The sequence below is a fragment of the Mesocricetus auratus genome, unplaced genomic scaffold, assembly GCF_017639785.1.
Source record: "Mesocricetus auratus isolate SY011 unplaced genomic scaffold, BCM_Maur_2.0 Super-Scaffold_100011, whole genome shotgun sequence".
NCBI lineage: Eukaryota > Metazoa > Chordata > Mammalia > Rodentia > Cricetidae > Mesocricetus > Mesocricetus auratus.
In genome coordinates, this window is record NW_024429195.1 from 34,856,344 (window position 1) to 34,880,455 (window position 24,112).

Below are 24,112 nucleotides of genomic sequence, written 5' to 3' on the forward strand. Positions count from 1 at the left end.
TCTGACAGTTGCCAGTGGTTTTCCACACGTGTCAAAGCACCCACTGTCAAGCCTGGCTTGAAATAACAAAGAAGACCATTTATTAACATTTCATCTAGCTGCTTCTACTGCCGATGCTACTCCTGACTTGTTTAAGCTTAAATTCTCTGCTGTTAGCTGAGTGTGCGACACAGGCCTGTTATCGCAGTCCTTTAGAGGCTGAGGCAGGAAGATCTTGGGAGTTCAAGGTCAGCCTGGGGTACAAATTGAGACCTATCCAAAGCAACCAATAGTAATAATAGATAAAAACCTTCTGTTAGCAAAAGGACTAATTTGAACCTTTGTTTAGCATTTGCTTTTTTTTTTTTTTTTTTTTTTTTTTTTTAGGCAGTCTTACCCTATAGCTGAGCTTAGCCTAGAACTTAGTATATAGCCCAGGCTGGCTCCAACACATGGAAATCCTCCTACCACGGGCTCTCAAATGTTGAGGTTACAGGCATGAGCCACAATGTCTGACTCTGCACCTATTAATGGGACCTTTATTCCAATGCCTGCCAAATACCTACTATGTGATGGGACACTGTAGATACTGAAGGTTCAAGGCTGAATAAGAAATGGACCTCACAAAGCTGGAGAACTCATAGAGGAGGCAGTGTCCATGGCCCAACCAACAGAAGTATGCAGTACACAGACCTGTAGAGACAGGGAAGAGAGCAGACATGACTCCGCGCACAGGAAAGTGTGCATCAGGATAGACTCTATGAAGGCACGGGTTGCCTTTCTACAACAGAGGAAGAGTGTCCCAGTGAGAGAGTCCCAGGGCAGGAGTATAAAAGGCAAGTTCTAGCACCAAAAACCCTCATAGAGGAAGACCGAGGAAGTGGGGGAGGCGGACTTGAATCTGATGAGGAAAATAGGAGGTTCTAAGTTTGAATCTGAGTTTTGGAAAGACACCTAACTGCAAATTTGGCAGCAGAAAACAACCAGTGCTCTGTGAGATAAGGAAGGGCATGGCTACTCTACTGTACTGTAACACCAGTGCTGGGGAGGGAGAACACGTACAAGATGCTGTCATGAAGAGATACATGTGCAGACCTTAGGGGTGGAGATGGCATGAAGATCAGGCACTCAAGACCAGTCTCAGGTATACAGAAAGTTCAAGGCCAGCCCAGGCCGCTTGAAACTCTGCATGCCTTTAACGCCAGCACACAGGAGGCTAAGGCAGGCACAGAGATCTACCACATAGTATTCCAGGCCAGCCAGAACAACATAGTGAGACCCTGTCTCAAACAAAACAAAACAAACATCTATCACGAATACCAGATGACCTCCCAGTCTCTCCACCGCTGAACCACATTCTGGGAAAGCCTCACGTGACTCTTAGACCAATAGTGTCTGTCACTGAGCTTGCACTAAGCAAAGGACCCGAACCACGCTCTGTAGGGATAAAGGAAAGTCTCCATTGAGAATGGCACCCGCCAGAAGAATTGACCCAACCGGGGCAGAAAATCCCACAATAAAGGAGCATCTCTGCTTGAAACAAACATTTGCAACTAGTTATGTGTTTCTGTTTCCTAGAACTTAAACCTGGGGGTGAGGTGACTCAGCATCTATGGACACTGGAAGCCCAGTGCAGAGACTGAGGATCTGAGTTCTGTCCTGCAGACCCACGTAGTAGAACAGAGGGCAGATTCCTGCTAGCTCCTCTCTAGCCTAAGTGGGCTTTGGCACACATGCTCACTGCAAACCCAGGTAGTAGAACAGACAGAAAACTCCTACTAGCTCCTCTCCACCCCATGGCACACACACAAAAAACAAGAACATAAAAACTCAATTAAAAAGAAACTTCCAGGCCTGGGTATGGTGGTACATGACTTTAATCCCAGCACTTGGGAAGCAGAGATAGATGGATCTCTGTCTACAAAGTGAATTCCAGCATAGTTAAGGCTATATGGAGATACCCAGTCTCAGGAAAAAAGAAAAGGAACTTAAATCTTATAGAACACTGACTCTTTTCATAAGCAAACAAAAATAACTAGACCCTTAAACCTCCCAAATGTTGACTCAATGCCAGGTTCCATTAGCTAAGTGGCTGAATTTCCACCTAATACTTCTGGCATTCAAGAATGGAGACACTGAGTTATTTTAAAGGAATAACATTCAAGATAACTGTAGAGGATTCCTTTGCTTTGAACTAGAAACTCAACAGTGACTAGCTTAAATAGTTTGCTGATAGAAAATGCCTGGTAACATTTGTTGCACACAATGTTTTAATTGTTTACAATGTTAGTCTTTAATTGTACATAGTGAAGTGTATCTAAGCAGGCTTGGCCCATTTTAAATGGATGGTTTTATTATGATAAAGCCATAAAAGAGCTGTGGAAATTGTCTGCTGGGTAAAGGCATTTGCTACCAAGCCTGATGGCCCGAATTTTATCTCTGGGACCCTCATGGTGGAAGAAAAGACTTGACTCAGAAAAGTTGTTCTCTGACCTCCACAGAAGCACAGTGGTATTCACAAGCACACTCACACACACATATACACGCACAGACACATATACTCATGTACACACACATAAACACATATACACATGCACAAACACACACAGAGAAACAAATGTGAAAAATAACAGTGAGCATGTGTATACAGAAGATCAAAACAGGTGCAGATAAGGAAAAGTATCCCAGCAGTTAAAAACTTAGTTATATTTCCTTTAGTTGTAGAAACAATGTTAACTGCTGCTGCACTGGATATGTCCACAATGGCAGATGAACCTCAAAATTCTTCACTCATCTCATACAAAATAAAAAACCAAAGTCTTAACTACCTATGACACACGGAAAATTAGAACAAAGCAGTAAAAATAGTAAACTGCCTAACTAGTTCCACGTTGCCGTCTGAGGTGATAATTACACCAGCATCCATGCTGCTCTGTCAGATACCACAAATGAGGACATATTCACTGGCTTTCTGTCACTACTTGGCAATTAAATACTAATATGTGACATAGCTGACTTCACTATGTTAAACTTCACTGCTGTGAACTAGGGACACATTAAATGTGTTACTGTGTTTTCCGGAGAGTATCCCACCCCGCACCCCGCACAGCAGTGTTGACTATAGACAAGACCTGTAGACTATCAAACAGGAAAACAGTGGCATTTCCCATCCTTCTGTTTGTGTAAATGTGTCTGTCTGGCAAGGCTAACTATAAAAGGTAGGATCACAGCATTGACAACGTACAGAAGTGTCAAATATCTTCGTGGTCACAGGCCATTCCAAGCAAATCCGATCCCTTTTCATAGGCAGGAGGGAGGGATTTGTGATTGTGGTCCCAGCTCCGAATACATGATCAGCACAATGGGTCCCCCTGTTCCCAGCCTGGGTCACAATGCTGGGCCCAGGCCCTTTGTTTAAGTAGCTTCCTTTCACAGCTCTCCTCAGCAGGGGTCCCTGCTGGTGAGTTCTGGGCTTCTCTGCCAACATCCTAACTTAAACACTGATGTTGCTCAGAGTTCTTCTCTCTCCTTAAGTCCATTCGGCACCTTCTGTGTTCCCACAGAGAGGGGAGTTTAGGAGACATTTGTAAATTCAGATAAAGCTTTCAAACACCACACTCCCTCTGTTCTCTCTGGAATACCCAAGGCCCTCTGAATTCCCACAGTTATCTAGTTCATCAAGTTCAAGTCAAATATAATCTTTATCTCAAAGTGGTCCTCCCTCCCTGTGCTATGCCTAAGCGTTGGCTGCATTCCAACTCAAGTCCCTGGCCCCACCATAACTGTGCCCATCATTTTACCTTCTTGTCTGCATGCCGTCTATGAAGTACAGGGGGCTGTGGGACAACTCAGAAAGAACCTCCTACATTCTAGGAGCAAGAATGGATCTGGGATCCTGCTCATCAATGTGCCCCTGAGGATCTACAAAGGGAGAGGGGCCTTAAACCCAGAGCCTGCATGAGCCTTTGGAGTAAGAGGCTCTGTGTTCCTGCCTAAAGGCAGGCCATGGCACCCACTGCAGCAAGAGGCCACAGGAAGAATTAGGAAGGGCTGTTTCCCCTCCACCCCCTTAGCTTCCCCTCCACCCTGACACCCCCTCTAGTGGTCCCCTCCACTGATGTGACTCACAGGGAAGCACACCCAGCACCTCCAGGCTCCAGTCAACATAGGGAGCTAGGACCATGTTGCAGAGTAGGGTCCCAGCATTGGTAAGAGTCCCCTCACTTAGGTGCTCACACTTGAGGATACCTGACATCTGACCAGCTGCACGTGGTGGGCGGTCACCAAGCAAGGAGCACAGCAAAAGATCGGGAATGGGGTGGGGCTCTGTAAACATGGGAGATGGCTCCAAGGATGCACAGAGGAGAGTTTTATTAAAGGGGCTGCATGGCGGGGGGGGGGGCATTCTGGTGTATGCAAATCACAGCTACTTGGAAACTAAGGCAGGGGGATAACAAGTTTGAGGCCAGAGTAGGCTCTGCAATGAGACCTCTCTCAAGAACAAGCTAAGTGTAAAGAGGACTATGGAACCACATGCCTGAAATCCCAGCACTTGGGAGGTTAGAGGCAGGAGGAGCAAGTTCAAGGCCAGCAATGGTTACATGAATGGGTTATTGGAGGCCAGCCTGGGCTACATGAATAAGACCTTGCCTCAAAAAGGACTTGAGTCCTACAGTTAGATCTCCAAGCTGTTCTTTACTAACATGGACCTCATTTACAGTCATGGCAGTGGAGGCTGGGGACATTCTTAACCCATTTCATGTTCTTCTCTTATCACTCTTACTCAGAGCCTTTGCCTTCCTCTGCAAGACATCTCTACAGACTGCTACCACAGTCGTCTTGTCAAACATAGCTCCAACGGTGTCCCGGGCTCCAGAGGGAAGCTTTGGAAATGTTACCAGTCCCTTTGAGATGTAGCAATGATTAAAAATTAATTAAAGTAACTTTTATGAAGCCCGGGGGCAATAAAATACTCAGAATCGACTGCGGCTTTATGGTTTTACATCTTGTTAATTCCTCCGCTCTCGGGGACACTTCTGTCTGTTTAGCAGTGTGAAACACAGTGCACCGTGTTGCTACATCTCCCCACTGCCCTGTAAGTTGAACACGTCCGCATGGAAATCGAAAAACACTATACACCACAGTTGATTTTTTGTTGTTAACCCTGAGAAGGTGATGGGTAAAACGTGGATGGGATGTGTGGGGCTTGTAGTTGTCACGCTGTGAATAAACAAACAACTGAGGAGTATTTTTGTAGCAAGGCACAAAATTCGTATGCACGATGCTTGGTGAAGAAGCGGCGTGAAGGTTGTGTCCGGCTTCACATTTGTTCTGTCCTTACACTGAAAAGGAAACAGGGAATTTGCTTTCACCGACTGTTAATCACAAGTTGGCCATGAATGCCAGAGTTTAGCAAAACCCAAAAGGTGACCTTGAGCTCCTGATATTCCAGTCTGCACCTCCCAAGTGCTAGAATTACAGGCCCAAGCCAGCATTCCTGACTGGAGATATTTGAAGTGTCATTAGATAAAGGGAGTCTGGTCCCTTTGAGCTTTCTGGAAATGAAACAGCTCCACAGCCCCTGGCTGTAGGGACTTCCTCCGGGTGTTGACATGGAGGCATCAGACAGCCATTCCCTTGACATGTTCATTTGTTCTTCTCGTTCTGTACATTAAATGTGAGCACTGTTTAGCAGCTGAGCTACGCACACTTTCTGCATGAGTAGGACGTGTATTTCATACAGCTCTCTGTTTCCACATCCAGTCATGAATAGGCAGTTCTCTCCTTCCCACTGAGTTCTGACTTTGGTAGTGGTGGTAGTCCTGACTCTGAACCCAGCTCTCCCACTGAATTAAATGCCCAGTACCTACCAACTCTTCCTGAATAAGGAACAACTCTTCCTCAATTAGTCCTCCACTGCATAAATACCTATAAACATTGGTCAGCAAAGCTAGGTGTGGTGGCACAATCTTTTAGTTCTAGCTCTCAGAAAGCAAAGGCAGGAAGGTCTCTGAGTTCAAGGCCAGCCTGGTCTGCATAAGGGGTTCTGGGACTACAAAGTGAGTGAGAGCCTGTCTCAAAACAAACAAACAAACAAACAGGGTCAGCAAATGTTTGAGGAATCAGATTCAATTTTTGAGTAAAAAATAAGCTATTGTCTGGTCTTCAGAGGCGGACAAAGTGTCTCGGGCAATAAAGAATCACAGTTGAGGACTGGAGAGATGGCTCAGATGTTAAGAGCACAGGTCTGCTCTTCCAGAGGACCCGGGTTCAATTCCCAGCGCCCATATGGCAGCTCACAACTGTCTGTAACTCTGGTTTCAGAGGACCTGACACCTTCTATACCAATGCAAATAAAATAAAATTAATAAATAGTTAAAAATTAATTTCTTCAAAAAAAAAGAATCACAGTTGAATGGGTGCTACCCATCTTGGGAGGCAGGAGGAGGAAACATTTAGTTCAACAGACTCCCAGGACCAGAGCAGAGAGATATGTGGACAATTCAGGAGCCAGAAGCAGATGGTCATAAAACATAGAATAGGGCCTATCTCTGTAATTTCCCGAGCACTCTTAAGCACTGGAATTCTTGGAAGCAGGGCTGGAGAGACGGCTCAACGGTTAGAGTCGACACTGGTCTTGCAGTCTGGTTCCCAACACCCATGTCAGGCAGCTCACAACTGAGGGTAAATCAAGTTCCAGGGGATCCAGTGCCTTCTTCTGTCATCTGTGGGTACCAGGAATGCATGGGACACACATATAGGCGTGCATGCTAAACACATACACATAAAATAAAAATGAGTTACCAATAGTAAGAGTCATGCTAAAGGATGCTAAGCAGAAGGGCCAGCATGAACACAACATCAAGGATGGCAAGACTCTGCTCCTTGGAACCAGGTGTGACACAATGGGAACGAAAACAGAAGAGAAACAGAGGCTGCTTCCACTACAACAAAGAGCTTGTCCCCATCTGTGTGACAGTGAGCTAAGCCAGGTGGCTTGCAGAGAACACCATCGAGAAACAGGATGAAGGACCAAGCGGAGAGTCCCAGCCCACACAAGGAAGTTTTGTAGAGCTGACCTAGGCTGGAGGCAGCTGGCCGCTGGAACCCTGGGGCCTTCTGGGAAGTTTTCTGAGAGTCCTCTCAGAACAATTCACATAGAGAAGAAAAGGGAGCAGCTCTGTGGCTGCTGGAACTCTTCATAGGACTACTAGCCGTGGTGGGAATGAAAAGTGATCTGGAGAGGATTTGAAGGTATGCATAAAGAAGGCCCAGTCCTGGGGGCTATTGATATTTCTCTTTTTCTTTTCTTTTCTTTTTGTGAGACAGCGTCTCATGTAGCCCAAGCTGGCCTTGAATTCACCATGTAGCCCAAACTGGTAACTTGAATATCTCATCCTCTTGCCACCACGTCCCAAATGCTAGGCCCACAGGAGTGTGCGGCTGCTCCTGGTTTACACTAGGCCCACAGGAGTGTGCCGCTGGACCTGGTTTACACTAGGTGAGGTTGTAGCTAGGGCTGGAGAGGCAGGGCTTTGTGCAATGCTACACACATGTCTACCTACTGAGCCACAGCTGTGGTCCTCCACAGAGAAATGCAGGCATTTGTGTGTACTTTATGCACATCTACTGTCAAGATGCTTAGATACAGGTACACAGCATGCAGCTTCTTAATAACAAAGTATAAAACAGTCTTCATTATAAAGTCTGTGTAGTAACTGATTCTACCAGGTCCTACTAGACTCTGCTGAACTCCTTTATCCATAGCCAAACTATGCTGAAAGAAGGTCTCCATGTTTCCTTTCAGTGTGAGATGGACCGCGAGACCCCGTACGTTCCTGGGGCTCACTTGTCAACTAAGCCTCGTGCTTACGAATTCAACGGTTTTCTAGAAGAATACTCCTCAATCAAACCACTGCTGCATTTAACATCTTACACATAACATTCCTGAAAACTGAACATGGAGTCCTAAGGAACTGGGAGTAACAGTGGAATTGTGTATTACTTTGGTAGCAATCTATAGGTATGTCTTTGAAAAGCAGAGTTCTGACTACATCTTTTCCCCTCTGTTGTTTCTTCACTCAACCTCTCCCCACAAAAGAAACAGTCCCCACATTTGCTGCAGGTGCACCAGAGGCCTTCATTCTTGCCACTCTGGACTCTTCTTTGGGCCATCCTACATCTGGGTTGGGCTGTCTCAATAAATTTTTTTGTTTTGCTTTGGCTTGGTTTGGTTTTTTCAAGACAGGGTTTCTCTGTGTAGTCCTGGTTGTCCTGGAACTAGCTTTGTAGGCCAGGCTGGCCTTGAACTCACAGAGACCCACCTGCCTCTGCCTCCCAAGTGCTAGGATTAAAGGTGTGCACCACCACCTTGCAGCAATAATTTCTTAGCTACTCTCCTGAAATCACTTTCTTCCCAAGCGAACCACCATAATGCTATGCTGTCCAGTTACGGCCATGCTTGCTGACCAAGTCAAACCCCAGAACACCTCAGCAGGGAATTCCAGCTCTCATCTCAACATTTGCTGCTCTTGCAGAGGACCCGAGTTCCGGCACCCATGTCCAGCAGCTCACAGCAGCCTGCAAGTACAGGTCCAGGTGATCTGATCTAAACATGGGTGGCCCCAGTCCATGGGCTGGACTCCCAAACTACATAAAGAGGAGAGAGTGAGCTGAGGCCAGCATTTCTTTTTTTTTTTTTTTCTCTTTTTTATGGTTTTTTGAGGCAGGGTTTCTCTGTGGTTTTGGAAGTTGTCCTGGAACTAGCTCTTGTAGACCAGGCTGGTCTCGAACTCAGAGATCTGCCTGCCTCTGCCTCCCATGTGCTGGGATTAAAGGGGTACGCCACCACTAGCGCCCAGCTTGAGGCCAGCACTTCTCACTGTCGACTTCCTGGCTGTGGATGCAATGTAACCAGCTGCCTGAAGCTCCTGCCACAGTGACTTCCCTACCATGACAGCCTGCACCTCAAATCAAAATAAACCCCTCCTTCCTTAAATTGTTTTTGCCAGGTATCTTGTCACGCCAACAACCAGAAAGGTAAGTGGTATATGCAAATATCTTACTAATGGGAAAAGGGTTGTCATACACCACCATGAATAAGGATTTTAAACTTACTTATTTTGGGTCTCCTCTGCAAATGAAGTTGGCTAAATTTATTCTTCTTCCTTCCATTGTTAGAATATTTGAGAGGCTTATTACATCTTAATCTCTAAACTTTCCTCAAATGTGTCATAAGGTTGTCATTTTCCAGGACTCATTTGTTGAACAACAGATAAATATAAATGTCAGTGAATCTTGACACTCTCAGACCACCAGGTAACATAAGTGAGACTAGCCTACCATATAATCAGAGTGGCAGGAGCCACGGTGGGTCACAAAACAAGGAAACAGATGCAAATGTTGAAGAAGAGCTTACAGAAACAATAGCAAGCCAGTGCCCGGGAGTCAGCCACTTAAACAGCCTCTGACAGCAATGGGCCTACATGTTGTCATTTAGCCTCTGTCTGGGGAACCAATTCCAGGGCTGCCCCCTGAGGGGAAGAAGATCCAGGGTGGCTGAGGAGTTCAAGGGCCAGTTCAGGGTCTGAAGACCCCAGTCAGCTGGAGACCTTTCTAGTGGTGTGTCACTCTTGCTCCCTAGCTGTAGCCATGGGGACCACAGGCCAGATAAAATCCAAGCCTTATTTAAATATAGCATCTGCCTCTTCCTGGACCAGCTTGGCTTATGTTCTATTACAAAAATAAAATAAAAGATTCATTGCTTCTCGAGGCTGGTCCAGTTGGTAGAGTGCTTGTCTAGAGTACACAAAGCTTTGGATTCAGGCTCCAGTCTGCATAAACCAGGTATGATGATACACCATGGCAATGCTAACACTAAGCAGGTAAAGGCAGGAAGAAGATCAGAAGTTCAAGGTCATTATCTTCAACATAGTAAGTTCAAGGTCACCCTGAGTCACAAAAGACCCTGCAATAATTGATGATGATGATGATGATGATGATAAAAATAATCACTTCTAGTCATTCCTACTCAGTAAACACATGATCATTTTGTTTACAGAAAACTCATAGGTTCCCTGAGTCTTTGGGCCCAGGAAGAAGTCATCATATTAAGAAATAACTAACAGGACTGGAAAGATGGCTCAGAGGTTAAGAGCACTGACTATTCTTCCAGAGGTCCTGAGTTCAAGTCCCAGTAATCAGGTAATGGCTCACAACCATCCGTAATGAGAGCCAGTGCCTGCTTTGGGCATGCAGGCATATATTCAGACAGAACACAGCATACATAATAGATATATAATATTTTAAAAATAAAATGAAATAACTAACATTTTTCCTTCTTTTTTAAATTTAAATTAGAAACTAGTTTGTTTTACATGTCAATCCCAGTTCCCTCTCCCTCTTCTCCTCCCGTGTCCCACACACATATACATCACACACACACACACCACACAAGCACATCACACACACACACCACACAAACACATCACACATACACACTCCCACACCACAAACACACACACCACACCACACACACTACACATATACACCACACACACATACCACACTCACACAAACACACACACACACATCACACATACATATACATCACACATCACACACACCACACAAACACACATACCACACACATACGCCACACCCACACAGACATAAACACACCACACACACATATACATCACACACCACGCACACCACACACACAAATACACATACACTACACTCACACAGACATACACACCACACACACACCATAAACACACACACACACAAACACACACACACAGAGCAGTATTCAAATAAAGTTGTTCAAAAGTAAAATATAACTAAATAAAAAAGATATCCCTGGATAGTAGCTCAAAGCATAAGATAAATAGCATTAGTTCATACCATATAAATATTTGAATAAGTAAATAAGTGAATGAGTTCAGAAACAAATTTTTATGTACAATAATTACAAATTTCAGTAGCTACTCACCTTCCTAAGAAGTGTCCAGTAACACCTTGCCCCCAGACTATGACTGCTTTCACAAAATGTGTACACCATTGACAGGGTAGAGGACATAACAGAAATAGCTACAAACGTGCCATATTAGAAATAGCTACAAACATGTCCTCAGGCAGCAATCAAGGCCAATGCCACTCATAAAGTCAGTCTGATCATGTGCCTCTTGTTATGAAGTCAAGGGAATGGCATTTCACCTCGGTGGTTTCCCTCCCCAAACCCATAATCCCAGTCTGTTCATAAGAAGTTGTCAGGAAACCCAAATGATGGGCATTCAACAAAATGCCTAGGCAGTACTCTTCAAAACTGCTGGGGTCATCAGAAACAAGGGAAGTCCTAGACAGGAGAGCCAGCACAGAAGCAGGTTACTACTAAATTGCAAACTGTGATGCGGTATCCTAGACAGGATACAGGCAGAACAAAAGGCAATTAGAAGCAAATGAATTCTGAATAAAGCATGGACTTTACTTAGCAATGAGATACAACATCACAGATGCAACTACTCAGAAGAGCCATGCAATGTGTGGCCCAATACAGCCCTTCACCTTTGTATCCAGAGAAACCAAAGGCTAACACCCCCTGGTATCTCTTTGGGGACATTCCCTATCACCTCTATAACATGTCTGTAAATCTAAAACAAATGAAACTTTTAAATATATAAAACTGGGTTTTAAAAAATACATATTAAGACAAGCAATAGTGGCACACGCCTTTAATCCCAGCACGTGGGAGGCAGAGGCAGGCAGATCTCTGTGAGTTCAAGTCCAGCCTGGTCTACAAGAGCTAGTTCCATGAGAGGCTCCAAAGCTACACAGGGAAACCCTGGCTCAAAAACAAAACAAAACAAAAAATACATATTATTGTGTGTATGAGGTTCAATTCCACAGGACCCAGGAATGGGCAGTAATCACACTCATGAGGGACCACCAGAATTTAATCACCTCCCAAAGAAGCCAGTTCATATCACCATAGCTGGCAGGGATTTTGACACATTAGTTTAAATGATCATAATATTGTTTGAAGATTGCTGTCAAGGAAAGCTGAACTCTACTATCAGGTCAAAATACCAGCCCACTTCAGGTGATCTGGCTCAAATGGATGCATGCAGGTATACCCAGCTTTCTGATATCACAGCAATGGCATGATGCCATCATCTACAAACGCCACTACGGAGAACTGCACCATCAAGTTAGAAAAAAAAATCTCTCCTGTTTCAAGTAATTTTACATATTTGTGTTGGGCTAAATGCATCAACATCATGCAGCCCATGGGCCAGAGGTTAGACATCCATACAGGTTCTAGATTGTCAGCACTCGGCTGCAGGAATCACTTCTTAGACCCACTAGCTCCTATTGGGCACTCTTGGCACCAAAGACCCTGTGTCTGGTAGATTCCCCAATGTCAACATGAGCAGGGACCCCCATGAGTGCAGGATGAAGGCTTTCACTGTAACCTATTAACCTTGTTTGCAACAGGTCTGCAGAAATTACCTCACCCTTAGTCAACACAATCCTATTTCCTCCATTGAGGTGAGTCAGGACACACATGACCAACACATCCTTCTAGGCTCTGGGTAGCTCACAGAGTGAGAGCTGGCCTCCTAGTCCAAAACATCCCAACCAAAAACTACTGTTAGGATATGAAAAAGGAAAAGGTCTCCAAGGCTGCTATATTTGCTTCCTACTGCTTTCCAGTTTGCTGGATGGCTCCTGTCATAGAGTACTCACCCACAGGACAAATACGGGCAACCTAATCAGGTCCTTGTGAGTTTTCTGAAAATGAAAGGTGGCATTCACAGAGAAAGTCCCAGGTTGTCTTTCTTGTCTACTGACAGCAGCACTTGTTCCAAATTTCAGAAGTTTTTCAACACTGAGTATCTGTGAGGGCAGAGAAGAAAGATAAGAGAAACAGATGAGTAACTTGGGAACCCAGGGTTAAGACCAACATCAGATGCATTTAATCATGTGCAGGCAGGTTCATCTAAGGAGTAGCTAACGAACAGCTACTATATAGCAGGCACACATCTGCTCTCATGGAGCTCAAGTTCCTGTGCAGAAATGGCAGCCATTGAAATAACCCAGGGCAAAAGACTAAAACCAGGTGAGGCAATAGACAGATCAGTGTGGCCTGAGATGAGCTGCATTTTACAACTAAGTCAAAATCAGCTACTGACCGACAGAGGCCGAAGGGAATGCAAGTCCACCTGCTTCTCCAGTTAGTCTCCATCTGTGGCCAAGGAGGGAGGAACCTGTGCGGCAAAGAAGTCACCATGAGGGATGAGGCCTGGCATCAGCAACGGGGTAATGCACGAATTAACACCTCCGAGTGACAGGTTCTCAGCCCCGGAATTCGTATTTAAACATAAAAGCCGAGACTATCAAGCAAGGTGGACCAGCCGCCAAGTTAGCTGATTCTGAGCAAGGCACACAGGTCCAGGGGCCTTTTTAGTAAGAACCCTCAGCGGGGGCCAAGCAGGCACTGAGGGTGACCAAAGTCTCAAGGAAACTTCCAGTATACTCGCTTGAGTCCCAACCCCCAGGAATGTCAATTTTATGGGTTCAGATGGGACTTTGGGGAATTTGTTAAGTTCCTTGCTCATTTCTTTAGCAAGACTTTGGAAGTGCTGTGATAGGGAAGAGCTCTTCCTGGGAAAGGGGGGTCAGAGGCACCTACTCTACTAAAAACCCTTAGAATCTGTTATACCTGTTCCAGCAGGGGAAAAAAACGAGAAGAGAATATTGCATAACTGCATTCCAACCAACCACATCTCTAGATTCAAAAGGACCAGGACAGGAAAAGAAAAGAGCTGGGCCCAGTGGAACGGAAGCAGGGAGTGGGAAAGCTCCCGTGTCACACACAGGTAACATGCCTGGAGTGCTGACAAGTGCTTAATAATCAGGTGGGGGAGGGGAGGGCGGCCTCTGCGGTGTTTGCCAGTTTCCATGACGCACATATTCCCAGCTTAGATATTCTCAAGCTACCAATATTGCAGCACTGCAGAACACGCGGCTCGGAAAGAAAGACACGGGACTTACAGCGTTTCTACTATACAAAAACAACGTACTTAAATAATTTCAAAAGACTAGAAAGCAGCAAGTGGAATAACCAGCAAAAGATGGGTTTTCAGAAGTGGTAGCCTTTGTTCTTAATGTGATTGCTTAATATAAATTTAGGAGATTTTAAATTCAGAAATTTTGGTTTTTAGTTTTGTTTATGGGTGTTATGCCTGCATGTATGTCCATGTACCATGTATTCTGTGTCCACAGAAGCCAGAAGAGAGCATTGGATCCTCTGGATCTGCAGTTATAGACAGTTGTGAGCTACCATGTGGGTGATGGGACTCAAACCCAGGTCCTCCAGAAGAGCAGTCAGTGCTCTTAACCTCTGAGCCATCTCTCCAGCCCCAGAAATCTTGACTTTTAATAATGACATGCTTTCACAATTAGCTCACCAAATTCCTGAGAAATAGAAAAACCAATTAACAGAATGAGCCAAGTCTAGCCATTACAAAAGCTTCAAAACTATTGTCTTAAATTGGGTTGTGGTAGCACACATCTGTAATTTCAGCACTTGGGAGACAGAGGCAGGAGACTGGAGTGCAAAGTCATTCTCAGCTACATAGTGAGTTCAAGGCCCGTGTGGGTTATATGAGACCCTATATCAAAAACTAAGAAATCAGTATTATAAAATATTATAATAAGTTTGTACTCCTATACATGTTTATTTCCTTTGGATTATTGCCATTTATATTCCCTAAATCAAAATACTTGCCTATATTAAACATATTGTCAAGTTTCTCTGTGAAATGATCTTAAGGATACTATTCTGCCATGAAATAGTAGAGCGGTTTCTGTTTCCATTCAGATTTATTGACTTTAAGAAGAAATCATATTTGTTTGTTTAGCTTTGGAGGAGAGAGGATTCCCATGCTGGTGACTGAGCCTAGGTCTTCATGCATGCAAGTTAAGTGCCCGGAAACTGAGCTACATCCCTAGTCACAAGCTTTCCCTGCTGTGTCCTGAGTGCGAGCAGTGTGGGTGACTGCTTCAATCCTGCCTACTCCCACCCCATCCCCACCACCCCTGCAATTCTGAATCTAGGGCGGATGCTAAGGTATAGCCTTCCTCTTTTTCAGGAAGACCAAAGCATGAACAAATGGCAGGACACCCAACGTCCTTCTGCAGTGGACACACACATACAACATACACAAGGACACACACACATACAACACATACAACACACACATAGTACAATTGTAAATGAGAAGTTGATACCGTCAGGGGGGGTCTTCTCATGTTTAACATGAAGCTAAACAATGTGAAGAGAGTTTTTTTTTTTTCAACGTAGCTTGAGCTAGCTTACTCTTACATAGACACTACACCCTATTGTCTTTTAATTCTTGAAACATTTGAAAAATACACGTCTATACATACACACACTGGAAAACATCGATGAATTATACTCATTCAATCAAATGCTATGATATGTTTATGGATTAAGAAGACGTAAGTGGAGGTTGGTGGCACACACATGTAATCCCAGCATTTGAGAAGCAGAAGTAAGAGGATAGCCTGGGCAACATAGTGAGAGTCTGTCTCCAAAACAAAGCAGACAAAAAACATTGTCTTCTCCCAGAATATAGACAGCAAGCCACGTAGATGCAAGAATTCCAACACTACCATGATCTCCAAAACCCCACCTGGATACCGGGCAGCATAAAGCAGAAGGGATTTCTGGAGACAGTTCTACTGTAGCTTTTTTTTTTTTTTAGCTAACTTACTGGTTAGGTTTTTGTAGTCAACTAGTGTTATCTGTATAGAGGGACCTCAATTGAGAAAATGTCTCCATCAGACAGGCCTGTGGGGCACTTTCTTAGTGAATGGCCGACAAGAGAGGGCCCAGCCCACGGTGGGCAGTGCTATCCCGAGGCAGGTGGTCCTAGGCTGTTTAATAAAGCAGGCTGGGCCAGGTATTGGTGGCCCATGCCTTTCTGCCTTTAATTCCAGCACTCGGGAGGCAGAGGCAGGTGGATCTCTGTGAGTTCAAAACCAGCCTGGTCTACAGAGTGAGTTCCAGGACAGGCTCCAAACCCTGTCTCGAAAAAGCAAAAGAAAGCAGACTGACCCCAGCTAAGACTCCTAATAGTAGCAGATATGTAGCCTGAACTGGCCATCTCCCCTGGCCAGGCAACTCTTCAAGTAGAGGGAGTGGAACACCAACCTAACCTTCTACATACAGTCTGTTCTACCTATGGGATGTGCTGGGGTAAGGATGGCCTAGAGATGAGGGAGTGGCCAACTAAAACCCATGCCAGGAGAGTAAGCCCACCCCTGACACTGCCTGGAGCACCAGGACCCACAGGCTGAATGACCCAGAGACCTAGGATGGAACCAAACATGACTGGAAGAAAAAAAATGTCAATGTAATGATGCCAAACGATATTATGATATACTCATTGACTGGTGCCTAGCCCAACTGTCATCAGAGAGGCTTCATCCAGCAACTCATAGAAACAGAGGCACACCCACAGGCAAACAGGAGGCAGAGATCGGGAAATCCTGCAGAAGAGGGGAGTAAAGGATTGTAGGAGCCAGGGGCGCCAAGAACATCACAAGAAAACGCCAGAACCAACTGACCTTGGGCTCATGGGGGGTTCACAGAGATGAAATGACAACCAGGGAGCCTGCGTGGCCCTCTGTATTTATGCCACAGTAGTGTAGCTTGGTCCTCTTGTGGGACTTCTAACAGCAGGAACAGGCACTGTCTATGACTCTTTTACTTGCTTTTGGAACCCTATTCCTCATACTGGGTCATCTTGCCCAGCCTTAATACAAGGGGAGGTGCTCAGCCTTCCTGCAACTTGATATGCCATGGTTTGTTGACACACATGGGAGACCTGCCCTTTTCTCAACAGATGGAGGAAGAATGGATTGGGAGTGGGAACAGAGGGGGAGGCTGGAGGAGAGGAGAGAAAGGAAACTGCCACCAGGATGCAAAATAAATAAATTTAGAATAGTAAAAAGAAAAGAAGAAAGAAAGCAGGCTGAGCAAATCAGTAAGCAGCATTGGTCTGTGGCCTCTGCTTCAGTTCCTGCATCCAGGTTCTCGGCTTGAGTTCCTGCCTGACTTCCTCAGTGATGCTATGAAGTGTTTAAGTGGAAACAAGCCCTTCACCCCCCAAGTTGCTTTTGGTGGTGGTGTTTATCACGGAACTAGAAAGCAAACTAGGATACTTAGCAACAGTTTAAACATTAAGATCATTTGAAGACAGCCAGAGCTTTTGCTTTTCCCCAAGCCTGCCCCTTCCTAGGAGTCTCCATCTTTTTACAGACAGTTGCCATAGGTTCTAGGACACAGTCTCCCTCCACTTGGTTCAGCCTTTGCTGTTTTTCTCTCTCCTGTGCCAGTCCTCAGTCTCCGCTTTCCAAAGGAGCTGTCTGTACAAGCCTACTTCGAAAAGAATCACTATTTAATATAAACATTTTCTGTTTTTAATATACAGTTTGCAGGGCCGGTCATGGTGGTGCATGCCTTTAATCTCAGCACTCGGGAGGTAGAGGCAGGTGGATCTCTGTGAGTTGGAGGCCAGCCTGGTCTACAAAATGAGTTCTAGGAAAGTCAAAACTGTTGTTACACAGAGAAACCCTGTCTCTAAAACCAAGTATATATATATAGTATGTAAGCCTTAGCCACAGAACTCTCACTTACCTCTAAAAAACTAAGCAGGCTATTTTTCACTCCTTGCTGCTTTTGGCTGATTTCCCTCTGTATGTCACGGGAAAGACTTCCAACTTCAGATCCCAAATGCTCAAAACTGATTAAGTACAAAATAAGAGCTCCCCTCATCTAGAGGCAAGCCTTGGGCCGTAAAACAAGATGTTCCCTTCATACAGAAGACACCCCCGTGTCACCAGACATGAAGCAGCTGGAGAAGGAGATTGGAAATCTGGGCAACATCCCATAGCCCAGAATCACTGCAAAAGTTCACTCTGGCCTCTTGACACAACCTGGGCTCTTATTTAGCAAACTGGCTCCAGTATGGTCATAACAGTTCTTAAAATACTAGAGTGTGTTAGAGGTGTAGCTCAATTGGCAGAATTTCTAGCATGCTTAGAGCCAGAGTTCAGTTCTCAACACTCCACAAAACCATGACATGGTGAGGAAGGCTCATAATCCTAGCATTTGGAGGTGGAAACATGAGTATCAGAAGTCATCCTGGACTACAAAGGTTCATGTCAAGTTCAAGGCCAGCCTGGACTACCTGTGTGTAGATAGATAGATAGATAGATAGATAGATAGATAGATAGATAGATAGATAGATAGGCAGGCAGGCAGGCAGGCAGGCAGGCAGGCAGGCAGGCAGGCAGGCAGGCAGGCAGGCAGACAGGATAAATTACTCCTCACAGCCAGGAATTGGAGGACCCTGGCCCAGCCGTAGACATAACCCTCCACCAGCAACATGACCATAATCCATTTTGCCTCCTTCTTTAAAAAATGAAGGAGCTGAACTGATTATGTAAGTTGCATGATACTTGTGATTTTTGACATGCTATTTATGCCTAAGAACAAGGACAAAAAAAAAAAACCTAGACTAGAAAGGTGGCTAGTTAGGGAGGTAGAATCCAAGTCTATTCTTTTAGAGAGATAGCAATACAAAAGCTGTAGGGTCAGGTGGCCTGGGCTGGAGCCTCATCTCTGCCTCATGCTAACTGTGGTGCCTCTAGCTGCCTTATCTATGTAAAAGAGACATTTTCTCCTGCTCTCAGTGGTGTCCAAAACCAAACGGACAAGATATAAGTGTTGATTAAACTAATAATGTATCTTGTTTTGTCATTATAATGTTTATTCAATAAATCTAAAACTTGATAAAGTTTCACAATAGAAAAGAAAAATGTGAACCCATGGAACAGCTACCTAACATATGCTGTTGTCAAATAACCCACCACTGAAACATCTGGGACCCAGATTTGCCGGGGCACTGTGAGTTCAGGGGAACACGTCATTATAATGCATTCCCACTGAACCATATGACGCAATCTGTATGATTCCCTTCCTAACCAGAAACGTTCCAGGCTTACCAGAAGCTGAGTTCTGTTTCTCATCTGAACCCTGAAACATCTCTTAACCACACCTTAGCAAATACGTTTTCTGTGTGTTATTGAGACTTAAAGAACTGTCAACATAAAACTTGGCCTCCCATGGGACGGCTTTTCTCCTGCACACAATGACTCAGTTTAAAGACCATATCTCAAATGCCAATTCCTCTAACCTATCTTTAGCATATGGCTGGGGAAACTGCTAAACCCAGCAATTTGCTTCATCAAAAAGGTCTTCGGGTACTAAAATGTGTCATCATCTGGGCTAATGCATGGCATGGATTGGTCCCACTGTACTGCTAAAGGGACGAAGTGATTTCGATTTTTGTTGTTGTTACACATGCAGAGGAGGAAGTACTAAGAATAACTCTCTTCCCTGTTCTCATCTCTAGATAGCTAAACTCACATAGTGCTTCCACCACAAATTCAAATTAGCTTACCAGCTGACCCTCAAATAGGCTTCCTCATCTCATGGAGGCAGGATTTACTAAACACTCTCTATCTGGCTATGCCTTTAGTCACTCACTTTAAATGTGCATGTCTTGCTGATAATGTAGCTCAACTGATAGTGTTTGCCTATCAGGTTAAAAATAGGTACCGTGGTACATGCCTGTGATCCCATCACTCAATGATGGACAGGTATAGTGGTGCATGCCTGTGATCCCAGCATTCAGGGGGGAGGCAGGAAGATCAGAGGCACAAGTCATCTGTAACCAAGTAAGTACAGAGAGGCCAGCCCTAACCACGTGAAAAGAAAAGTGGATATCTTGAGCTAGGAATGATGGTGCAGGCTGACAATTCCAGCACTTGAGAGGTAGAGGCCGAGGCAGAAAGATAGTCATCTTCACCTATATAGTGAGTTCCGGGGTCATACAAGAAATCCTATCGCAAAAATAATGTTTTTCAAGTGCATTTCTTTAAAGCTATGAAAAAATGATACAGCTTCACTCAGTGAGAACACGGAAGCTTGCAATGCAATTGTCAGTCTCAAAGAGTGATTAATCCCATGGAAGGAAAACCGAAGCTTGCAATGCAATTGTCAGTCTCAAAGAGTGATTAGTCCCATGGAAGGCAACTGAGAAGTGCTTTGGGAAAGGAGGGGACAATGATAACACAGTGGTAGACTGGATTGAGGGCAACCAAACATCTTAAATTGTTGAGATGGCAGTCATGAGCATACTTTGACAAAATAAAAGTAAATGTTAAGCTGTCTTAAAATCTGCAGAGGTGGGACTTGAGTGACGGTTCAACAGTTTAGAGTACATATTGCCCTTGCAAAGGCCCTGGGCTCAGTTCATAGCTCCCAGCTTGGGCAATACCCCTTCTGGGCTTCTTAGGCACCGGCACCCATATGCGCATACCCATGCCAGGACAAACATATTCACATAGTTAAATGTGAATCATAAATTATAATAATATAAACCTTTAAAATATGCCGAAGTTTGTTTTGTTTGAGGTTTTGTTTTTTTGGGTTTTTTTTTTTTTTTGAGACAGGGTTTCTCTGTGGCTTTGGAGGCTGTCCTGGAACCAGTTCTTGTAGAAGTTAAAGGTTGATGGATTTTGTCATTGTGATGTTTTTAATTGCACAGGGTTTCGTAAGACCATTTATAAATTTAGATGAAGAAATGCATGCTAAGTGAGCAGGATTCTGCATTAACTATATGCTACTCAGGTAGGTATCAGTAAATCAATAAATCTAAGTGAGCCTGTAGAGAATTTAACATCTGAGTGTGTAAATACTGATGCCAGAAACAAACCAGCAAGGACACCATCTCCTCAAAACCTTCACCACTCACTTTTTATTTGTACAGCTAGTTGTACTGGCTCATAAAAACTGAGACACTAGCTTACATCATTTAAAGGCTGCTTACAAATTCAAGCTACCCTCTGAGTACAAATTCACTTGTGTGTTGAGAGGCACTTACTATGCAAAGAAATTCTTGCATAAATAGTCATACAGAACAGTTCTAACTGGATTCCCTGATCTCTTCAGGCTAGGGAAGCCTGGGAGCAGAGCCACTAACAAACCTCGCTTAAGCATCTGGGAAGTTCCTGGCTAACTATCACCAGGGGCCTTGGCTGATGGTCAGGAGTGGGCCAAGCTGAAATTAGCGGGCCTGGCTGATTAACAGATCTGTTCATTCCAGACCTAGAAATGGTCAAATGCAGATGCTCCTGTGGTCCTTAACATTGTACTTGGATTTTGAGCTTCAGGAAGGATGGCAGTAATCTGAGATTGGGGGAAGGGGGAGGAAGAGTCGACAAAACAGGCGTGGCAGGTAGCCCCAGGGTAATGGGAAAGGCCCCGGGCAAAATCCTAAAAAGTCTTGATCTGTGAACCCAGCCCTTGAGAGGTGGAGGCAGGAGGAGTCCTTACCCTCGGCTACATAGCCTTTAAGGGCAGCCTGGGCTACAGAAAACTTAGTTTCACACAAACAGTCCTATGGCTGGGAGGACCTCACTGACCAGAGAACTCAGTCTCAACTATCTTGGGTCAGAGCTTAAATAACAACCCCCTTGAACACGCCCTGCTCTCCGTTGCTACCCTTGTCCCTGCTCCACTTCCACACTGCACATCTTTGGCCCCAGGCAGCAGCTGTGTGGCTAAGCGCCTGGGACTGTGCTTCAGCTGGACGCTAAACCGCTGGAATGCAACACTTCCTGGTTGGCCCGGGATGTTGGTGCCATCGCCATCCCAGGCAGCCCACAGAGCTAACCAGCTCAGAGAGCGCGAGACGAGTCAGTGGGAGCGTACAGATGCCCTGCACCGCAGCCCGAGGAAGTGGGGTGGGGTGCATCCTGCAGAGTTCGCCCGGGATCTGCAGGGACTTGAGGATGCAGTAGGTCTAGGACACCAGCAGCTGACCCGGCTCTGCACTCAGGGCAGCGGTCCTCGCCTGCGGCCGCGGTGTGAGCAGCTCTTGCCAGCCAGCACAGACATAGCAGGAATTAAGGCTACGGAGCGGGTGTGAGTGAGTGTGTGTATATGTGTGTGTGTGTGTGTGTGTGTGTGTGTGCGTGTGTGTGTGTGTGTGTGGGGGGGTTCCGGGGGACCTCCAGGGACGCTGCAGCTGAGATCAGCTCAAAGAGGGCCAGGAAAGGCGGGACGAAGGAAGTGGGTCAGGACGCCCTGCGGGCTCGGAAGCCCCGCAAGCCTGGTCCCCGTGGCTCCTACCTGCGGGCCTGGGGAACGGGCACACACGCTGCAGCGGAGGTGGCGGCAGCTTCGGGGTCCCCGCGCAGCTGGCGCAGCTGGAGCCGCTGGAGGAGGGGAAGGCGCGGGGACTCGCCGCCCGGAACTCGCCAGCCTGTCTGCTGGATGGGGCGGGGCGGCGCCGGCCAGCCGCGCGGTGACAGAGCCTCTGCTGGCCTTCCTACAAGCCTTGGGTCTTACAATTTCTTCTCCCCAAGTTTCCTAACTCAGCCGCAGTTATCCGCGGGGCACACGCTAGCGTTACTCTTACCACGTTCACTTCCTTAATCTCTGAGGCCAGTCCTTGTCTATGACATCTAGTCTCCATGAGTATTACAAGCCAACAGCTAGCCAACTGGTGAAATATTCTTGGCCTGAGTGACATACTTAACTAGGGGCTTCGTGGAGGTCAACTGGGACCTTCTTGCAAAGCCTTTGGTAGGTGTTATGACCTGTTTACAAGCAAGGAAATTGAGTCTGGAAAGAGTGAAGTAGCCAGCCTGGTCGGAGAAGCCAAGATTGCAGAAGACAGGAATCACCTCTCCAGCGCTCTCTCTTCCTCCCTGCCCCCCACCCTGCTGTGTGTGTGTGTGTGTGTGTGTGTGTGTGTGTGTGTGTTTTGAGTGTGAGTGTGTATGTGAATGTGAGTGTTGTGTGACTGTGTGTGAATGAGTGTGTGTGTGCTGACTGTGAGTGTTGTTGAATGTGAGAGTGTGAATGTGTGTGTGAATGTATGAATGTGTGTCTGTGTTTGCTTGGGTTAGGTTGGTGGTTTTGGCTTTTTCTTTTGTTGTTGTCGTTGTTTTTAGACAGGTCTCTGCTATATACCTGGCTGGCTTTGAAGACCAGGTGGAGCTCAAACTACATGATCCCTGTCTCAGTTACACACTGTCCTCACACTCCACACTTCTCCATTCCCCCTTACCATCAGTACGGGGTCTAATTCAGAAATCTTAATGGGAAAAATAAAACCAAATGGAAGGAAACCATGAGAAATTCCCAGTACACCTATGGAATTGTCTGAATAACAATTTTGCTATTTATCCCACTTAAGATAGTCATCATCACAAGAAAACCAGTGCCCATGTGGTTTGAATAGAAACCCTTTTGGAACATAATTTTGAGTACAGGTCGGTTCCAAGTTGGTTGCACAACACTGCATCCAGCAATACCGAAAGATGCAATGATCCCCTGTACATCAAACCACTAATGCCATTGGCCTTTTGAAACGGTTTATTGACTATTACACAGTGAGACAGACCCAGTTACATAATGTCTTACTATGCCCATGGCACTGCATGAAATGAAAAATGTAACATTTCAGTCCAGACAGAGGAGGAGATGAAACTACAGTGTGGACTTGGTTTCCTGTAACCTGCAACTGCCCAGCCCCTCCCTAGCTCCATTCTTCTCTTTTGAGCACATTGCTCCTGATGATCCAAGAGGCATGCAGCCATCACTCTTTCTTTGTTGACATAAATAATTGATGTCTTTTGAGTCCTGTGGTCCTCACAGATTTTTGCAATTATGTGCACAGCCTTCTGAGAAACACAGTATTGCCTAAGGGGAGTTTGGCAAGATTATGACAAGCATGTAACTGAAAGGCGCCCTGACCCTCCTTCCTCCCTTTCTCCGCTTTACTAGTCTCAGTGATTTGACAAGCACAGGCCTAGGAGCTGCTGCACTCTTCCAAGCTTGTCTTTAGATGATGGGAGACGTTTGGTTGAGAAGCACCAACTGTAAAATTACATCCTGATTTCTTAAAGTCGTCCTTGAAAGGTTTGGCATTGCTACATAACAATAGGTCTTTCTGGTAACTGT

At 45.4% G+C, this 24,112-nt stretch overlaps 1 protein-coding gene across 2 annotated transcripts in view; it reads right to left on the bottom strand.

Moving 5' to 3' along the window:
• The window catches only part of Pld1 (phospholipase D1), a 189,307-nt gene extending 166,891 nt beyond the window's left edge, over nt 1-22,416 (bottom strand). The window contains exons 1-3 of one of the 2 annotated variants that reach the window (XM_040754597.1): nt 22,274-22,411; nt 13,176-13,250; nt 12,730-12,879 (exon numbers count right to left, since the gene is read on the bottom strand). The gene's annotated coding sequence lies outside the window, so the exon portion shown is untranslated. Of the gene's footprint in view, nt 1-12,729; nt 12,880-13,175; nt 13,251-22,273 lie in introns of both variants that reach the window. The other variant, XM_040754598.1, reaches the window with a different exon arrangement.
• Between the last annotated feature and the right edge of the window lie 1,696 nt (nt 22,417-24,112).